The sequence below is a fragment of the Temnothorax nylanderi genome, unplaced genomic scaffold (genome assembly GCF_030848795.1).
Source record: "Temnothorax nylanderi isolate EJ_2023f unplaced genomic scaffold, tnyl_v1.0 TNYL_tig0001_pilon, whole genome shotgun sequence".
Taxonomy (NCBI): domain Eukaryota; kingdom Metazoa; phylum Arthropoda; class Insecta; order Hymenoptera; family Formicidae; genus Temnothorax; species Temnothorax nylanderi.
The window spans coordinates 2,932,418-2,951,343 of record NW_027249063.1 but is presented as its reverse complement, the minus strand read 5'-3'; the positions used below and the strand labels follow the sequence as shown (position 1 = coordinate 2,951,343).

The window sequence follows — 18,926 nt, the reverse complement described above, 5'->3', positions numbered from 1 at the left end:
TCTTCCGAAGGCCGCAAGCTCGACTCCGCGCACGTCCCGTTTATTTACGTTTCGACGACGCGTTAATGGGGATATCGGCGTGTAATGTATGCAACGAGCCTGTAGTAATTCACGCTTTGTTGCGCGAGATCCGCGATCAACGCTACGTTTGGGATCGTTCGGTTAACGACGGCGACGACAAACGACGACTCGACTGTTCAACGATTCGTGACTCATTTGCATTTCGCTAGCAAAACGTTACGATTTCGTGGAAGACCTAAGTCAGGGTTAAAAATGTGTTCTCTGCAGATTTGCTGTGACTGGGAATAAATTTCGATAAAAGTAGCACAACGAAAATCGAAAACAGATTTAATTGTCAAACAAATGCTTGCATTAGAGATAATATTGGTGTATTGGTGTGAACAAGTACTCGTGAAAAATGTTTTAATACAGAGATAGTATAACTGGCCTTCTCATTTCTATTCAGAAACTTTCTTCCAGCTTCGTAAAAGACACTGATTGTATTACTGGCTTTTCGCAAGCAATGCATAAGTGATGTAATATTTTTATCATAAATCTTCACAAAAAAAATACAAAAAATAGTTACATTAAAATTATATTAAGATAAATATGCAAATGTGTCTATTCATACACATCGGAGACAAGTTATTTCTGTGAAGGTGCTGTGATAAATTATTGTTCTATGCATTTTAGATGCGGGCATATATAATCATTTTATCATGCATTTTAAGATATTCAGAATTATTCTGCGCAGAGAAATGCATCACGAACTGAACAGACTTATATATAGAATATGTAGATTGTAACAGCTAAAGTCGGACTCTATCTTTACCGGATAGACATGTGCAAACGCGCGCGACAGTTACGCGCACGATGATGATTCGCGATGAAAAACCTCGATAACTGCGGGATTACGTGCGGTAAGACCAGACCTTGGAGTTGTGATTCCTATGAGGTTCAAGGATCGCGCGCGGCGAGCGCATAATCAGGATGTGTAATAAAGAAGAGTGTAATGAGCGAGTGCGAAGTCTTCCTCGTCGCATCAGCGCCGTATCGCTGATTAATCAGCCGCAAAAAATTTCTTGTAATCCGTATGTGTTCGGACTTATTAAACAGTCGTGTCCCTATCCAGCTATCGTTGGTGTATAATAGCAGTAGCAGCGAGTTCCTCGTTATAGTTAACTAGTATATAACAGCTGCATTTCCCGTTGCGGAAGTTTCGACGTACCGTGCAATCACTGATGATACCACGACACGTTGACAAATTATGACGCTTGTCATCCGCATTCCTAACTAGAATAAAAATTTACGATAACCAAAGAAGCCTCGAGTGGCGCGTTAATATTAAAATCGAAATTTGCTTGAAGAATTTGCGGAACTGCTTATGAAATACGGGATATAATGATATAGAAAATATGTGTATTGGATTTGTATGTATGGTAATGCGCAACACTATCGCCTGAGCATTAAAGACAACTGTTTTTAGATTTTCCAAGTTCATTTAAGTGACGCTTAATAATATATGCGACATTTAGGATCGCTGGTCTAAAAAGTATCGGGATATTCGAGTTGCAGATGCATTGCCAGCTCTCTGAATTTTCCCGAGACTTTCCCAACTCGGCTCACGCGACCGGCCGCCGGCTGGTCGGCCAGCGAGCGGAAATCTTAGAATGACTCGACTCCGGCGATCGTTCGTCGGACTCTTACGCAAGCGGTCGCCATTCGGTCGGCATTCAGGTGTGCGTGGGGATTCCTCGTGGCGCCGGTCGTCTGGCGCGCTCCGTGCACTCGCGCGCGCATGTGCCCGTACGGCGCAACGTTATACACATGAAGGCAGTGGCGTATTTTGGTATCTCTGCTGACATGTTGTATCTCCATGCGATCCATGTAAAAATCGTGTCAGCATATAACTCAGCATCCGAGTAAATTTATGACGGTCATTATTCTTTTCCTGACTCATACATTTCCTCTTTTTACGCACGGTTTTTATACGACGCAAACATTTTTTTCATACACTCTTCCATTTCAAGATTTCGGTATGAGGTGTCCGGGTAGTTAATATTCATGTCTTTTTTCTGGACACATAACGACGTATTGTTACGTATTGCCGCGACACACGATTGGTCATCTGATTGTAAAAAAACATCGTTGAGGTGATTAAAAAAAATTTGTATACGCCACTGGGTAAACGACAGAGAGATATATATCGACCGCGCTGGCACGAACAACGTTCGACGGCATCCGCGGAATTTGTTAAACGCAATTTATTCGCGATAGCCGATCGTTATATGATCCCGAGCTCGAGATACGTTAAGAGTAGTGTTGTTAACACTGGATCCGGTTATGATAATGATTAGCGTGCGGCGTTCGCCACTTTTCGCGTCCATAGATAAAAGATTAGCTGTAAACGTTGTAAGCGACACGCGAATACTTAATTATAGCTGTGAAGTCAATAAAACTTAAATACAGAAAATCAGAGATTAGATATGCTTCGATATTTGAGTCTCGTGTGCGTAAGAATGCAATATAAAATTTTATTCAATAAAATCGTATTTAAAATAAGAGAAAAATAAAATTTTATTATATTAATTTTCGTTCATCAACTTTTATTGCTAAAAAAATTTAATTAGACCGGCCTTTTTTTAAAAAATAAAAAAATTCTCACAAAAATTCCACGGAAAGCGCATCATATTAGAGAAAATCCGATCTTTTAATATACTCCGTATATTCCCTTGCCTATAACTCGCGCGAATAAAGTCTGTATAAAGCCGATTGCGGGATTGCTGGCCGATCCAGCGATAAATTTCGAGCGATTCAATTAACCCTTTGACACGCCTCCGTTATCTTTCGTTAATCGGTCGGTTTATTTTAAAATCGATTAAAAACCCCGACGAGAACCCCGCGATAATGCCGCGTGCGGCGCGAGATTACTGCGGGGACCGGTTTCCCGCGATTTGCATAATTCGTCCGCGCGCGGAGAACCGTCTAATCGAACGGCTTTTCCCCCGCCGATGTAAAACGTCCGATAGTCAACCTGTCTCGGCCAGTGCCGATAACACACGTACGCGTACGCGCGGTGGCACGTGTCCGTACGGTAACACATGCACACCGTGGCGCGGAGAAAACCGGCGGTGTCACGGAGAAGATCGGAGAGACGCGAGAGATCTGCCTGCTGGCGTACCATCATCTGTCCTGTCTCACATCTTCCTCTCAACGTCGGCAATACTCACCGTGTGATCCGATAAACCGCGGCTGTTTTCGATCGCATTTGCATTACCGGATAATCGAATCGCAATTCAACTTGTCACCCGATCGTTGCGTATTTTTTGCATACGTCGAACAGTTCTATGAGAAATTTTTAACAGAAAGTATGTTTCGAGAAGAACTTGAGATTTTCTTCTTGCCAAAGACTTCAAACTTTGCAATTAACTACTACAAAATGTTTTTTTTTCTTCTTTAAATAGCTTTATAATATGAAAGTAAAAGCAATAAGCGGAAATAACAATAATGAAAGGTTTAAATAAGCCAGGAAATTTCTCTGGGCAGGTCGGAATTAAGTTACCTCGTTCTCGGACGGACTTGGATATAGACGCAACCGCAAAATCTCTCCAAGGGATCGTGCGCTTATTCCTGGCGCTTGTCAGAGATTCCAAAATGACGGTATTTAATTGAGAGCGTACGTAGCGAAGCTAGAACGTAAGTTCCCTCAACTTGGCAGCCGCTAACTGACATGCGGATTCTATCTATTCTCGAAGATGCCACCGCGTGCCGATGTGAACGTCCCAGAAAATGTCGCCACTTTGCGATTCGTCGATGTTTCGTATCCGGAGAAATTATACTTTCGACAGAACTTTATCGAATTATTCCGATCTAAAAACGTCGCGATATTTTACAAACTTGAAAGCGTCTAAAGATCTTACAATTAAACGCTTTGGAGTTTAAATTCGAAGTTCCGAGGGAAGATTAAGAGAAATCGCTTAATTTCGCGTTATTTCCTAAAATATAGTTTATTTATTCGCAAAATACGTTATTCATTCCGAAGATGGCGATATTAATAATCAAATAGAAACAATATTAATTTTATCTTACTTTTCTGCGGGTGGGAAGAAGCATCTTTTTGCTCTCACCTTGTTCGTAAATAGAGCGGCTTTCGTATGTGCATACTTTTTGGAGCCGTCCCGAGAGAGCGAAGTCCGCCTCGTCGCAGATGCAGCGTGACCTTCCGTCACGATCCCTCTCTCATGCGTGAGAATCCTCCGGCTTCCTCTGGCTCCGACGCCGGGTTATATTTCTTTTCCGACTCGTCTTCGTGTGCCCGCGAAGACAAATTCGGATACCTATGCCAACGACGCGGCCGTCAATTGCGTCCGCCGTAAATAATGGAGTAAATCCACCGAAATTTGTTGCCGCAGAGTGCAAGATCCTTAAGTATCGAACGTATGCCAGGAGCTTAGGATTTCCTCGTGGCGCGTTATGTATTCCATCGAGCATCATAAACTTCTTCTTTATTAATTAATTTATTCATCTGGCGAAATATAGCGGAAAGTCGAGCACGTCACATATATGAATAATGACTAATGATTAATAATCCATATTAAAAAAGTGATGAAAAGGATAACGAGATTATTATAGCTAAAATTATCCAGTTGTGAAATTTATATTCTTGCAAAAAAAATAGTTTCATATTGATTAATATTTCATTGTTCTATATATATATATATATTTATAGACTTAAATGTGCAGCGAGAGAATAAGCGCAATTAAAATATAAAATAAATAAAATCCATCAGGATTTATAAAAGCACGTCGGCCGAATATTAACGGAAGGAATGTGGCGGACGCGCTCTTCGAGCGCGATATCGCGCGGAATTATTTGCTAAATTCTGAAGGCTCGGTGTGCGTGTCGTTTGACGTCAATCGCGTTTGAAAACACATTTCGTGCATTCGTGATTGACGCCCTCGCGTCGCGCATCGAGCGCGACTGGCGCCTGCAGGACGGTCGGTTCAATTCGACGTGACCGAATTTGCATTTCGGTCAAACGTGTCGTCCGCCACCCCCGTGCACCGTGCGTTCCGTCGGCGTCGTTTAATCCCCTCGATAAAATCCCGTGCCGTAGAAACGCGCTCGGCCGCGTCCTCATCATCCGCGTCACGCGTTACGCGCGGACAATTTCGTATGCGCCGATTATCGTCGCTTATCATTCGCCGAGGAACTTTTTCTTCACGCGCCGCAATTGCGACAGCGATAACCGGTTGGGCGCGATTAATCAGCTCCCGCACGAAACACGACGAGCGACTCTCCGATGATCCCTTTTTTAGCACGAGCAAGCAATATGTAAGAGGCTTAACTTGATCCGATATCGCTTATGCGGATCATTTCCTGAGAACTGCTCGTGTCAATTTCCTCCCATGGGTCTTAACAGCGACTCAAGCTGGGTGCGGTTGAAAGGTCGTCGCGCGGCCTCCACTAACACCAAAGAATACAACCATTCACCGCCCACTCGAACGGGAGCTCCCACGAACGCGGGATTTAAAGTCATTCATTCCGCGAGAAAGTAGACGAAAGCAACGGGAGGCGTTAAGCCGGAGATTGTTGATTTTTTTCGCGCCACCACAAGCACAGGGATTTACCCGATCTTCCTTGTCTTTATGCGCGCTATCTTTTCCAATAACTTTTTTTTTTAATATTAGCAATAATTCACAATATTTTTGATATTATTATCAGTCATACTTTTTACATGCCCGTAATTTATATTGTATAACCGCAAAATGTTTTTGAGATAGATCACATCTATTTTGCATTTTGCGAAAAACGTTTCTAAAGACCGCCGTATTTTTGTGATCTAAAAATCTCGATTTATTTAACTGTACCTCGCGAACGTAAACGCGTGCGAGAGGAGTAAACGCCGATAAATCCAACGGTAACGTTTCCGCGTCACGCGTCGCTCACATCGCGATGCTCCAATCAACATTTTCATGCGATCGTAAACGGAAGTTTTTGGCACGGCGGCGCAACCATTCGCGCGAGCAACGCGGCTCGGGCAACGCACATGCATGCTCGATGCAACGTTCCTATGTGGTTGTGTGGTGCAATTGTATATGTGTGTGCGTGATTCGTGTATCTACCTGCGAAATCCATATGTGCATATATCCGCGATGCATTCGAACGCGCTTGTGCGCTTTTCGTTGGTGTGCATAGCGCCCTGCTCTCGAATGCACGTATTTGTGTGTGGGTTTTTGCGTGCATGTATGTGCCCCGTATGTTTTCGTGCGAATGCGTGTGCACACACCGTAGATAGGTACAGCGGGTTTATCGCGAGCACAGCTGGCTTGCTTCCATAAACTGCGCTCGTAAAAACTCCCGAGGCTTCCCCGGAGCGAGCTTAAAGCCCCGGCTGCATTGGGCGTCCGGGGGACCGGAAGTCGACAGGCCGCGCAGGTTTTTATACGTGCGCGCGCGCTTTCGGGCGGGTGGTATATAGGTCGAAGGACGGATCCTGTCTTCGAGGACCCTCAATCGCGCTCCATCGATCCTGCCCGGTCGCCGCGAAAGGGCTGGGACGTCGTACGTCCTTTCTCAGCGCTTTCCTTCCTTCCTTCCTTCCTTCGTTCCCTTCTCTTCTCTCGGAGATCTCCGCCCTTTATTTAAGGTCGTTATACATACAGGGAACTCGGTGTAAGCGGAGTGCTCCGATTTCATTCGCGGTCATTAACTCGAAAGGATTGAAGCGGAAGAGCGGATTGCCTGAAGGGTGTCGGTAATAACGACGCGGCGTAAGACGGAGATTGAAATTGTAGCAAGGGGGGAGGTCGATTCTTTTACGTCGGTATATTTAAGGGAGACTTCTATATTACAGAATTATGACGTAAATACTATAATTATGGTTAAGATTATTATGAAGATAAGTCTCAGTAATTTATTAAACTTGTGAAAAATGAAAAATTCCCAAAGAACTGAAATATTATACTAATTTAGACGCAGCCGCATTTTTACGGCAGGTTCTTTTCATTTATAATCTTTCGCGGTCCGGAACCGGAATATTCGAGGGATCCCGTCGAATATAATCTCGGGTACTTGCAACTCGTGCGTTCGCGTAAAAGAGTCACGGTGCGGTCTCGTTTCGCGTGTACTTGGCGCGAGACACTACCGTGTCTCTTGATCCGAAGACCGTCCCGTCGAATATAATCCGAAGACCGCGCAAGAAAAAAAAAGTCGAATTTTCAACATTTACGACTCTGTATTTTGACCAGCAGCATGAAATTGCTGTTGGAAGAGCAGATTTAGCAGGTTGAGGATTAACGAAGGTGAGAAGTTCGTAATAACTGCACAAGTTATCGATCTTTGCGCGAGACGAGCAAGTTGCTGCGGAGGGTCTGTGTTAGTAGTTCGTGCGGCGATGTTGTGAACGCCACTTGAGGATCGAGGTAAATCCCTCGTCACGGCCATAGAGGGTTAAACCTCTATTACTTAAACTCGAGAGTTTGCCATTTCCCCCTTGGAATTCCTCGGCGCAAGTTCATGCCAAATCCTAAGCGTTTCCAGCACCCGGTGCGGATTTCACGGAAATGCAATCTGTCGCTCTCATCTTTCGGAGCCGAAGCTCGAATAGATTCTCGATTGGCTTGACAAAACGAAACGCTGTATTTACGGTGTAATAGTTAGTAATATAAACGACTTCTTAAACGTTTACAGCTTCGACGTAAATAAAGTTTGTTCAGCGTGATTTAGATTTTAATCGATTATTGAATACATAACTGATCGCCATATGCGATTAAAAATTATAGAATCGGAGAATAGTACTTGCATCATACTTATGATATTATAAAATTAATAAAAAACTTTATTAACGTGCATTTACATTACTAAAACATTCAGGGGAATATAATTCCAGTTTGCGACGTTTGCGCTCTTTTTTCTAAAAGAGAACCATGATTTTATCATAATAAATGGGGAAAAATAATATTTTTGATAATTGGAAATAACTAGTATTTTAGAAGATACTGCGCACGCGGCTAACAATAAGGTAGAAAGTCATTTAATTATTTCCGTATGGCCGAGGAAATGAAAATTGCGCTGGGCGACGTAATAATCGCAGGGCAGGAGCATCTCTCGTGTGACGTCGCTCTCCGCGTTCGCCGATGATGCTGTCGTCGCCAGCGCGGCGCAGAGATGAGCTCGTTCGTGCATGAGCCGTGCACACACGTAACCGTTTAATGCAGCGGGGTCCCCCTGTGATGCAGGTCTAAAAATAAATCACGTACCCCGTCTGTTCATTCAATTGACACTATAAACTAAATTGAGGTTTTTCTTCCAGGCGGTACTCGGCACACAGACGACGACGATGACGACGGCGGACGATTTGTGCACACACGTAGGGTATGTATACGTAGTATGCCGTAAGTGTCCCCATTGCCCGCGCGAATTACCGGGGTATTACACCTCGTACGAGCGCGCTCGAGCGACTCCGCTAAGATCTATTGAGCTATATTATACGCTGTTATGTAACGCGACGATGAATACAGACAAGTGAAATGCTAATTGGAGACATCCCGAATTTCCTGCTCCTTACGCGCTCGCCATCGAAACGTCTACGATTACGCAATTATGCGGGAATAAATCAGACAGATTGTCACAAATCTAGAGCTAATTAGGTCATACATAATTTCAATCTTCTAAATTATTCTTTAGAAGGAAAGTACCGAGTGACGGAATGGAGAGTGGAATTTTGCACACGTTATTTCCATGAATCATTTACAGGATATGATACGAGATAAATGTCTCACATGGATATATTGAAGGACTAACTTAAAAGATTGTCTGAAGATTGCGACGTCAAAAGTACGAGTTGCAATTATTTAAATTGCAATATTAGATTAACTGATTAACTGAAGTGAGAGTAACATTTTTTATTACCTCGAAGTTTAGCTCGGTGGAATAATTTTTGATATTAATTAATTTCGTGTAATTAGATAATGGATTTTTAGAAAATTTTTCTGAAAGATAATTAGCTTCAAATTAGACGGAAGATTTGCAGTCTGAGTTAAAACACGCGACTTTTTATACCCTCTCACGAAACATAGTAATCCCCTAACGTTATTACCTACGTGCTCACTTTGGTGAGTTCGTGGCGGCGTAATGCGGCGTTCTCTGCCGTGGCCGCGTGGTTAGAAGTCTAAAAATACAGCACCGTCCCTGTCTGTCCATTCGTCTGTCCGTCCGTCCGTCCGTCCGCCTGTCTGCTCTTTATTTGTGTCGGTCGCCACGATGTCGCCAGTCACGAATATATTACACGACCTTCGGGTTATAGATTCGGAAAAGCGTGACAGGGATGCCGGGTAAGGTCGGCGGCAAGAATAATCGCCGATCGCCGAAAAGAACGACAAAGAACGAAAGAACGAAGCCAGAGAGACCTGTCGCAAGAGCGCGAGAGGCGTTCTCACATTCTCATTAAGCTCCATTATCTTATCCTCGTTATCCAAGTTGTTCGAGAAACATTTATGCGTAAGAGAAATAAGGGAAGAGCGCGACAAATGTTTTTTTTTTGCAGCATATTCGCGATCGCTTTGACGATCTATCATTCGTTCCTTAACGACTTTCAACGCATGACTACGACGTCAGATTGGCGACGTCCGATGAGGCCGAGTTCTCCGCAATTAATCAAAGTTTTCGCGAGAAAATTGAGCGTTCGATCCACATCCTTGATTAATTGAGGTACACGTCATCGGCGCAAGCATCGAGGATGCTGTCGCTGAGGAAATCGTATCTTCCCGAGTTATCTTCCCAAACGTTGCACAGCCAACGCGTATGCATTGTGTATGCCTTTAAGATATCCTACAGAATCGCGCACAGACCGTGGGGAGCTAATTACGAATTAACCTCCGTGCAGTTTATGATCCCGCACGAGCCGCTCGTTAAATTAATCTCGCCGGCTGGCGGAGAACTGATTCCGCACCTCCGCTCCAGGTTACGTACACCTGGTGCTCAGCGGCACTGTGATTTTACACCTGGCCTGACGGCACCAAGGCAAGATCATTGCGCCGGTAACGATAATGCATCGGCGAGTTAATTGCAAAAGTCATTTGCTCCCCACGGGAGTGCACGCAGCACATCATGACACGTACATTTTTTTAAACATGGATTTGTAACGCGATGTAACACGAAAATAAAGATAAGATTACTCGGCTATTGGTTATCTCGATCTTGTTAGAACGATATATTCGATATATGCCATCATTTAGCTCTACAATCCATTAAACGAAGAGAAATGTTATAAATATCGAGAATTTGAAGAAGTGTGTTACAATCCAAAATATAGAAAATTTTACGGCGTAGAAATTAAAAACCTTTACATGTATTCAGATAATCATTCATTATAGTCACTGTTAAAATTGTTAAAACTTTCAAGCTCTTGAATTGAGTTTTTTCGTAGACAATATCATGTCTACTTTTGTTCTATTATTGCACATAAATTCTCGGTCGAACTGACAGCTATTGCTTTTGCAAATCTGTCTTGCCGAAGTGGGACAATTTTGTAGGCGGCGAGTCGCTAACGTGAGTATCAGTCGCACGCGAATTATTCCTGTACATTTTTTCGCGATTTTCTCGTCTCTGACGTCACGATTCGAAAAGGCTGACACAGGGTATTCGAGATTTATCGGAATCATCGAGACACATGTACCCGCATGTGCTCGTTTACGTCATTATAAATCTAGATCGCACCTCGCTCGCATGCAATACCGGCGCGCGCGCGCGCGCGCGCGCGCAACGAGACGAGCAATAAGAAGGAGCAGGACGGGTCTCCGCGTACGTGCGATTTCAGACGCGTTCGTGCACCTTGCCACGAGAACGCGGTTGCGGGGCGGATGAGAGGGACGCGAAGCACGCAGAAGAGACGGCAGGAGCGGCGATCGCCGGCCCTCCGGAAGGCCGCTGCCGGCAGATGGCCGGCAGATGTCTACAATCTTGCCCTGATTGCAGGTCCGGGCGAGGAGTAAGTCGCCCGTGAAAGGGGAACTGCTATCCGTTTGCACGTGGCCGCTTGGGCAGCAAACCGCTATCCTCGCGCGGATCCTCCGTCACGCCCGGCACCGATCGATCGAGCGATCACGCGGGGCACGTAACGATCTCCGCGCGTGATGATGGTGTACCCTCTCGTGCCGATAATGCTTCCGAGCGTATAAGGGGGACGTGGTCATTTTGATGAAATTTTCTATGGTGATAGTATCGGTACTTTTTGAGCGGAGGTTTGTGCGATTTAGTCGGTGTATCGATACCCGAACAGCATCGACGAAGAATGACATAGAATGAAATTACACAGGAGAAAGTTTAGAGAAATCCTAAAAACGAAGCAAATAATAACTTGTGGGACGACCAATTATTCTGGAAGTGACTAATCGTAGAACTTAATAGCAAAATTATTTGTTCAATAGCGATATTATTAATCTATAAAACTGTAGAATAAACTCTAATTCTTTGGTTAAAATAAATCCACAAAAAATTATTTTATTTTAATTTACGCTAAACATTAATATAAAATTGATTCACGTTCTATCATTTCCAAGATTCATGATTCCAGGATTCATTTTTCATTAAAATGGTAAATTTTGAAAATTTTATCGAAATCAAGAAGGTCGAATTCGATTGAATTCTGGACTATCTTCGTTATTTGTTTCCTTAGAGTGAGGATTAAAAAGTTCTCAATGATGCTATCCGGATACCTGTCCCCGACCAGAGGGCAGTTTTAAATATCCGGATGATCCCGGGCCGTGTCGGCCATTCTTCTAGGGAGTCGAGATGCAACCACCCCAACCATACAATGGCATGAAATTCCATAGCGGATCGTGTTCAGCGGTCACGCGTGCATCGACTGGGCCATTCGCTCGAGAAATTCGCCTGACGGCGGAATCCATCGGGTTTGGCGTCACTGCTGTTAGCCGGCTTTCTGCTCAAAATACCATCCGCCAGGAGGATTCTGGGATCCTTTGTCTGCCCTGCCCTGCCCTGCTCTGCGCGAGAAAGGCGCACCTGCCCGACGTCGACCCCGGGCGGCAACCTGCCTGTTCGGCGTCCTCCTGTCGTCCCCCCTTGTGGCACGGCCTGACCACCGCCTTCCTCACGAAACCGTTTCACGACCGGTAGATTGGACCACTTATGGCCCGGACCCTTTCCGATTCTCTCGTCCGATTTTACCTACCAAGATGGAAAGCGCGCAGATCACCTTTCTGCTTCACCTTTGCCTCTGAGTATCGCGGCAATATTCCTGACGGTATACCTGCTTCCTATAAATCTTAGGTGAATAGAAATCGACTTACTGATTTGATTACCGTTATGAATTTGTAATGTTAATGGTCCTGTAGAAGTGTAGACGACTCTGTCTAAAATGTTTATCGTCGAACGCGTCGAGCGCACATTTAATTCTATTATATTATCATACGAGCTGTGTCGGAATAATTGCCTAATAAATCAGTAAATATACATATTTAGCATATATTTCCGCCCTTGAATATCTTATGAACTGACGTAAAGGTTCAGAATTTTTGTTGAAAGTTATTAATTTAACGTGCATAATCGCTTGAAATAGGGGAGACCGGGGCTAGAAGTCACACGGGTAAGTTGTCACAAAGCATATATCTCACTTAATGCATTGAGTGGAATATTCTTCTTTATAGTGTAGGTTGCTCCTATCGTGTTAGTCGGGTGTACGAAATAGCTCGTTTCAAAAACATCGCATGTGATAATTGCGAGCATTTTTTTAAAATTGGAGGTCGTGAGTAAATTTTTCTTGCCTCTATTTTATTGTTCCGTTGGTTTTTGGAATTACTAGTCGTAATTTCTTTTTGGTCATAATAAATATTATAGTTTTAGATAATTTTTCCTGTATTTAGTTAACCGTCATTGCAACATAGTTTATAAATATAATCTTCTTTGTTCAAAATGACCATTCAGGGTAAGTTGTCTCAAATGAGATGGGATTCAAAGTTTATGAGAATTATTATTCTTTTATTTACTCAAAGTTTATGAAAGTATTACAAAGTTTATTGAGAATTATTATTCTTTCATTTAGTCTAAGTTTATGAGAATTATATTACAAAGTTTATGAAAATTATTAATTTTTCGTTTAATTCACGCTGCAATATATTATTAAGTTAAATTTACCAAAAACTAGCACTAACTTTAATAAAATATTAAAACAGGAACTATTTGTCGTATGTTTCCTCTACATGAAAGATACATGACAATCAATCCAGAGTCATGTGACAACCAACCCTGGGTATAGGGTAAGTCGTCACATTTTCACGATCTTGCTTAGAATTAAATAACTTTTTTGTGTATAAATATATATAAGTCTAATATTTTTTTTCTTATACCTAAAGGATGTAGCTATATTATAAAGTACTATACAATATTATAAAATATTGCTAACATTTTTTTAAAAATTAGTATTTGAAAAGTGTGACAACCCGCCCCGGTCTCCCCTAATATATGTAGTCTAAAGTTATATGTAGTCTAATTATTCTCTCATTTATTTTTCACAATCACAAATCCTTAACATCCTATTAATATGTAAATTCTTTCCAAAGTTAATTCTCACAATTTTAGTATCAAAAGAACTATCATATTATACAATTATATTATGGTTCCTGCATTACATCTAATGCGATATAAAGCTACGTTTATTATTCATTAATATGCCGCATAACTAAATTTAAAGCTGAAATGTAAATAACTCAGAAAACATTTGCTCTTTATTGCCGTACATTTGTGTATTTGATATTCAGTAAATAATATTCAATTTCTATAAACGCTAATTTCTATAAACTTAATGACGAAATTGTCTCGAGAATAACCCCTTCTTCAAGCAATTCATAATAGGCGAGAGCTTGTTTACTTGCTCGCCTCGTCTCAATTGCCGGATTACAGCAGATTTCCTAGAAAGTTTACGAACCCAAGCCCGACTCGATCCTTCAGCCGTGCCGCGCCGCGCGGTTGGGGAATCCGCCTGAAAAGATTCCGGTTAATGACGATAACCGGCCTTGCCGAAGGTACGAGGTGGTTATTCACCTGGACCTGCGGAAAGGAGAGACGCATTCTGTCGGGAGAACGGAGTGAGACGGTAGGATACTCGAGACGATCCAAGAACGTAGGAAGCGGCCGGCGCGGCGGTACCCGGCTTGTCGATTTATTACCAATAACGAGTCGCGGGTGAGACGAGATGGGATGTGGGATAGCCCGATGACATGAAGCGGCGGTCGACAGGTTTGCGCACGATCGATCTGTTATTCATGCGAAAGGACATCGGCCCGAAAATATTGTCCGCTATTGTTTTGCTTCCCCGTTTGCGTTTGAGCTATTTTTTTATTTACGCGAAATCGTCGGCCGAGCCTTTATCGCCGGCGCGATGTATGAATGTTTCCGATGAATTTTTCATCGCTGCAACAAGTCCCGCCGCGCCGCTCGGTCCTGCATTTTGATGCCTTCCGTTTTATAATGGATACGAATCGCGGCAGAGATACGCGACACACTCCGAAACATTCGGCCTTGTATAATGCGACCGCGCCGTTTGCATGTCCCCAGTGATTTTCACACGTTTTATTGCCTCGCGCAGACTAGCCGTATTTTTGCGTTTTTTAAATTTCTATTTTTAGTGTACGTATTACGTATGTATAGAAAATTGTGAAATTCTAGTAGTCCAGCGAAAGTTTGATCTTTTTACGCAATGATAATGTAATCTGATGCTGGAACTCTTCAATGGAAAGTAACGGACCGAGCTCAAAATAATCTTAGCATTAAAAATAATGACTGAAGGCAATCACGAGTGTGTTTATCTCCGCGCTTGATTTATGCTAATCAAAATGTACTCGATCTGTCCGAGAGTAACGAGTTTGCCTCGACATAATTTATCACTTTAGATGCAAAAGCAGTCACCGCAAAAAATACGCAGAATACGCTGGTTTCCTATTGCCAATTTCCGGAATTAGCGATCGAGTTTCTCGATTGCGTCCGACGCTCGACGGCAGTCGTGCAGCTAATTGTCTCGAATTGAAAGCTAGAAGTGGCAGGAAACATTGATAATCCTGGATTAATCATTATTCGATGCGGTGCGATCCGGTCGAACAGCGTGTGCGTATACGACGTATACGCGTGTCCACGGAGCGGAAGCGAGCTTGCGAAGTACATTGATCCGTTGCGGAGTTTATGTGCACGGCGCAGGAACGTGGATTGGTCGGATGGGAAAGAGAAGGAGGAAAGGATAGGTCGCGTGAGATAAAAGGGTTCCAAGAGAATTTGAACTGTCTGTTTAAAGGACATTCGCAGGATTATATTTGATTCCATCGTTAGAACCGCTGTAGGTTTTACTGACGCGAAACATAGCGTCTTTTCCGATGATTTATGCTGTGAGTTCAGCTCGGAGTTCAGTTTAGTATTAACTTCTTTCAAAGCCGCGTTTTTATTACCTTAGTTGACTTCTTCCAAAGCCGTGTTTTTATTATATCTATTTTTGTCACAGTAATATATTCTTGTTTATTGATAGTATTAATAAAATTTCAATGATAGAGAAAGTAAAATGTATTTGATTGTTTTTGACAATCATAAAATTAACGTATAAATTAATAAAAACTAAATCATTCAACGTGGATTCGTAATGCAAGTATATTACAAATTTTAAAAAATGATATTTCGCGCAGCATCAATCTTTATTTTTAAATTTATTTGTTCGTTTTTCAAACGATTTTTTAATGATTTTTTTATGTTATCCTTTCTTGTCATATTGAAAAATTTTAAACCGACTAGTATTTAAAATACCACATGGCTATATTTTAGAGATTACATGCACTTTTATAGTGGTTTTACTAATTTGCCGTAGTTTCTGTTAACTCTTAATGACACTTCTGTGGTAATATTCAATTTCTCGCTTATATATTACCGATGAAGATAAATAGCAAAGATACTTGAGTTCGTCGAACGCGAATCATGATGACAATTACAAAGCATTTGCATAAAATGTCTCCCACTTTTGAAAACTCTATTTTAGTTACCACCTTTCACCGACCTGTGATCGAGATAAATTATATATGCCATGCGGTTTCGAGAATCAACTTAAATGACACAAAAATCAACTCATCCACTGTACAGATATGCATTTAAAATATCACACTTAAATATGCAATGTGGAAAAAGTACACAATACATATGTATATGTATATCATTGATGTTCTATCATGTTATATAAATGATGTAAAATATGTGCTCTTAGCATAACAGCTCTTGATAAACGAAATGAGAATTCAGTGCTAAATATGTCTCAATGTATAATACCCTTGCTTTTCTAATTTTATCCAAAAAGCAACCTCATGTAGGGCAGTTACATTTTACACGAGTTTACAATACGTTTTGATTTCATCACTTTACATTTTACGCGAATTTGCAATAAGTTTTAGTTTTATTACTATACTCTGCAATTGTGACAACAATAATGCGTCATAAAAAAATGTTTTATTGTTAATTAACTACTCAATTCGAAATAGTAGGACTTAAATTCTTATATCGATTTCAATGATAAAATCAGTCCTGACAAAGCAGCTCTCTTCACTGCGTAAATTAAGCGATCACGTTGTGCATAGAGTCGAAGCGATTTACGGGTGCTGCATGCGTGTCTTAGCATAGCTCTAGGTGTCAGTGAGGAAAGGGTGCAGAGATCGGTCGCCTAGCAACTTTGAAGCCGGCCTACGCTCGCACGTTGTTGCATCTCCGCGAGTCCGTACATGCCATCGTGATGTGTGCGATACATACGTGTGCGGGAACGAACGTACATACGAGCGGCATCGATGGAAACCTGTTAGACTGCGCGTACCCTTATACATTTATGACATGCATGCATCACGAATCCCGTAACTCGGCTGAAACCAATTCTAAACCGTGTATATTATATGTACTTATACTTGCTTGGCGAATCTTCTGTGTACATGAATATCGCACAATGTGTGTGTGTGTGTGTGTGTGTGTGTGTTGTAACGTGATATCGTAATTGCTTATAGTAGTGTAATAACACTCATCGCGTAACTGCTCGCATTCACCGAATCTTTATAAGACGGACAGCTGTTCCGAAGAAATAAAAGAAAAACTATCGATTTTAAACTAGAATTGATTTATTTTGATCGGCTAATTTATCCATTCTATTATTCTATTCTACTAAAAAGATACGATTGATCCTTCAATACCAATTGTAGAGCTCTTAAGACTTTCATATTTGAATCGTTATTCTTGATTCTGAAGTTTTAAGATGGTTCCAGAATTGGGGTCTTAATCTGTTTTCCACATTTTCGATATTCGCGCTTCGGTATCGATCTGAAAAATCTCTTTTCTTTTCTTTCATTTGCTAAGTCCGTATCGAATATCGTCGAATATTTAGTGACTGAAAGAAGAAATAGCGGCGCACCTGTCTCTGCGTGATCAGGACAGGGCGACAGCAAGTGAAAGTGTAAAAATTTGGTGTATACACAGTATATTTCGATCGTACGCATAAAAAGTTGCTGTTCTACATATCGCTTTTATTAACGGTCTGCGAGAAAATATAATTTAAGCGCAATCTTAAAGACACATCTGCAATTCATGCATTCAATATTGTGATTAATCTCATAATTAAGTTACACATTGTATAGAATGTAAAGCGCAACCATCATTGAACTCAAACTTTAATTTATGAAATTCTGAAGAGCTATTAATCGATGGGTAAAACAAGGAGATTTTTTACAGGTGTTTTGGCGAAAGAACGGAAAAGTCTATTATATGTTAAAAATTAAAGGACTCGAATAACTAAAATCGAAAACAACTAATAATAATTTCTTATTAAATTTAACTGAGATATGTAGAGCGCAGATTACCTATAAATAGGTAAAAATAGGGCAAAAATATTATGTTTCTCCGCAAATTAATACACACGTTCGAGTCACGGATCAATTGCACTATGACGCTTTTCGCCATCAATCATGTCAACTTTCGCGATAGATTATGGATTTCAATAAGAGGCTCTTCGGGAAAGGGCGAAATTTCGAAGCGCATTCGCCCGTGACCCCAATAAATTTCTCTCGAAATCGTAATAGATTTCCGATAATCGGACTTTGGGAATCCACGCCCGATGCGATATTATAGAGGGTCGCGTTTGTCGACGCGGGATTGGCCGTTGCTGAGCATAAACCGAGGCTGTCAGTCCAGGATAAGAGGTAGAGAGAGTGAGGGTGATCTTCCTCTTTTCTCTTCCTCGGTCAATGTTTCGTCCTGGCCCTTCGGCGTCGCCGGGAACCTCGCGGAATCTCTGGATAGAAGGGAATCCGGGATGGCCGCCGGGAAAACGACCTCGTCCCGCTAGCCGGGACGTGTGCTAGGTTATGACCTGAATAGCAGATTACCCGTTTACGAGGCTGCGCCGTATCTGCTTGCCTACCCCGTTGCTTTTATTGAATCCGAGGGAATACCGCGCGTGCATGGTCGGCTTTCATGCTGACGTCCGGGCGGTTTCGACGTCGGTATCCGATTCCCCGATCGGCGAAGACGCGTCGGCTACGTCCGGTGCACCGAGGATTCTAGGCAGAATGCCTTTTAACCGTTATAGATCGTATACACTATAGATATGGTTTGGGGAGAGATTGTATTCGCCGAGATCGAACTGTGTAAATTGCTGCGAAGGTAAGCTTCAATGCTGCAGTTGAACGTAAAAAATGTACGCAAGGATTGTTTTAATAGTAATGACGTTGAATTGGTACGAAATAATTTTACTTAATGTTTATATGATTAGAAGAAAGCATGTTTATTTGATCCCTAAATTGTACACATTATTTGATATAAGTATTGAATACTTTTATTTTGCAAATATTTTAACAAGATAATTTATAATAAATAGTTTTCTTACATTTTATGTGGGAGTTGT

General features: G+C 41.9%; 1 protein-coding gene and 1 long non-coding RNA gene across 4 annotated transcripts in view; one reads left to right on the top strand and one right to left on the bottom strand.

Annotated features, from left to right (window-relative positions):
- Window positions 1-12,475, top strand: part of LOC139778451 (uncharacterized) — a 92,980-nt gene extending 80,505 nt beyond the window's left edge. The window contains exons 4-5 of one of the 3 annotated variants that reach the window (XR_011719599.1): window positions 8,316-8,377; window positions 11,679-12,475. This is a non-coding gene — a long non-coding RNA (uncharacterized lncRNA). The other 2 variants (XR_011719578.1, XR_011719571.1) reach the window with 2 other exon arrangements.
- The window catches only part of Shn (zinc finger schnurri), a 144,431-nt gene that overhangs the window by 100,285 nt on the left and 25,220 nt on the right, over window positions 1-18,926 (bottom strand). The gene's annotated exons all lie outside the window — the stretch shown is intronic.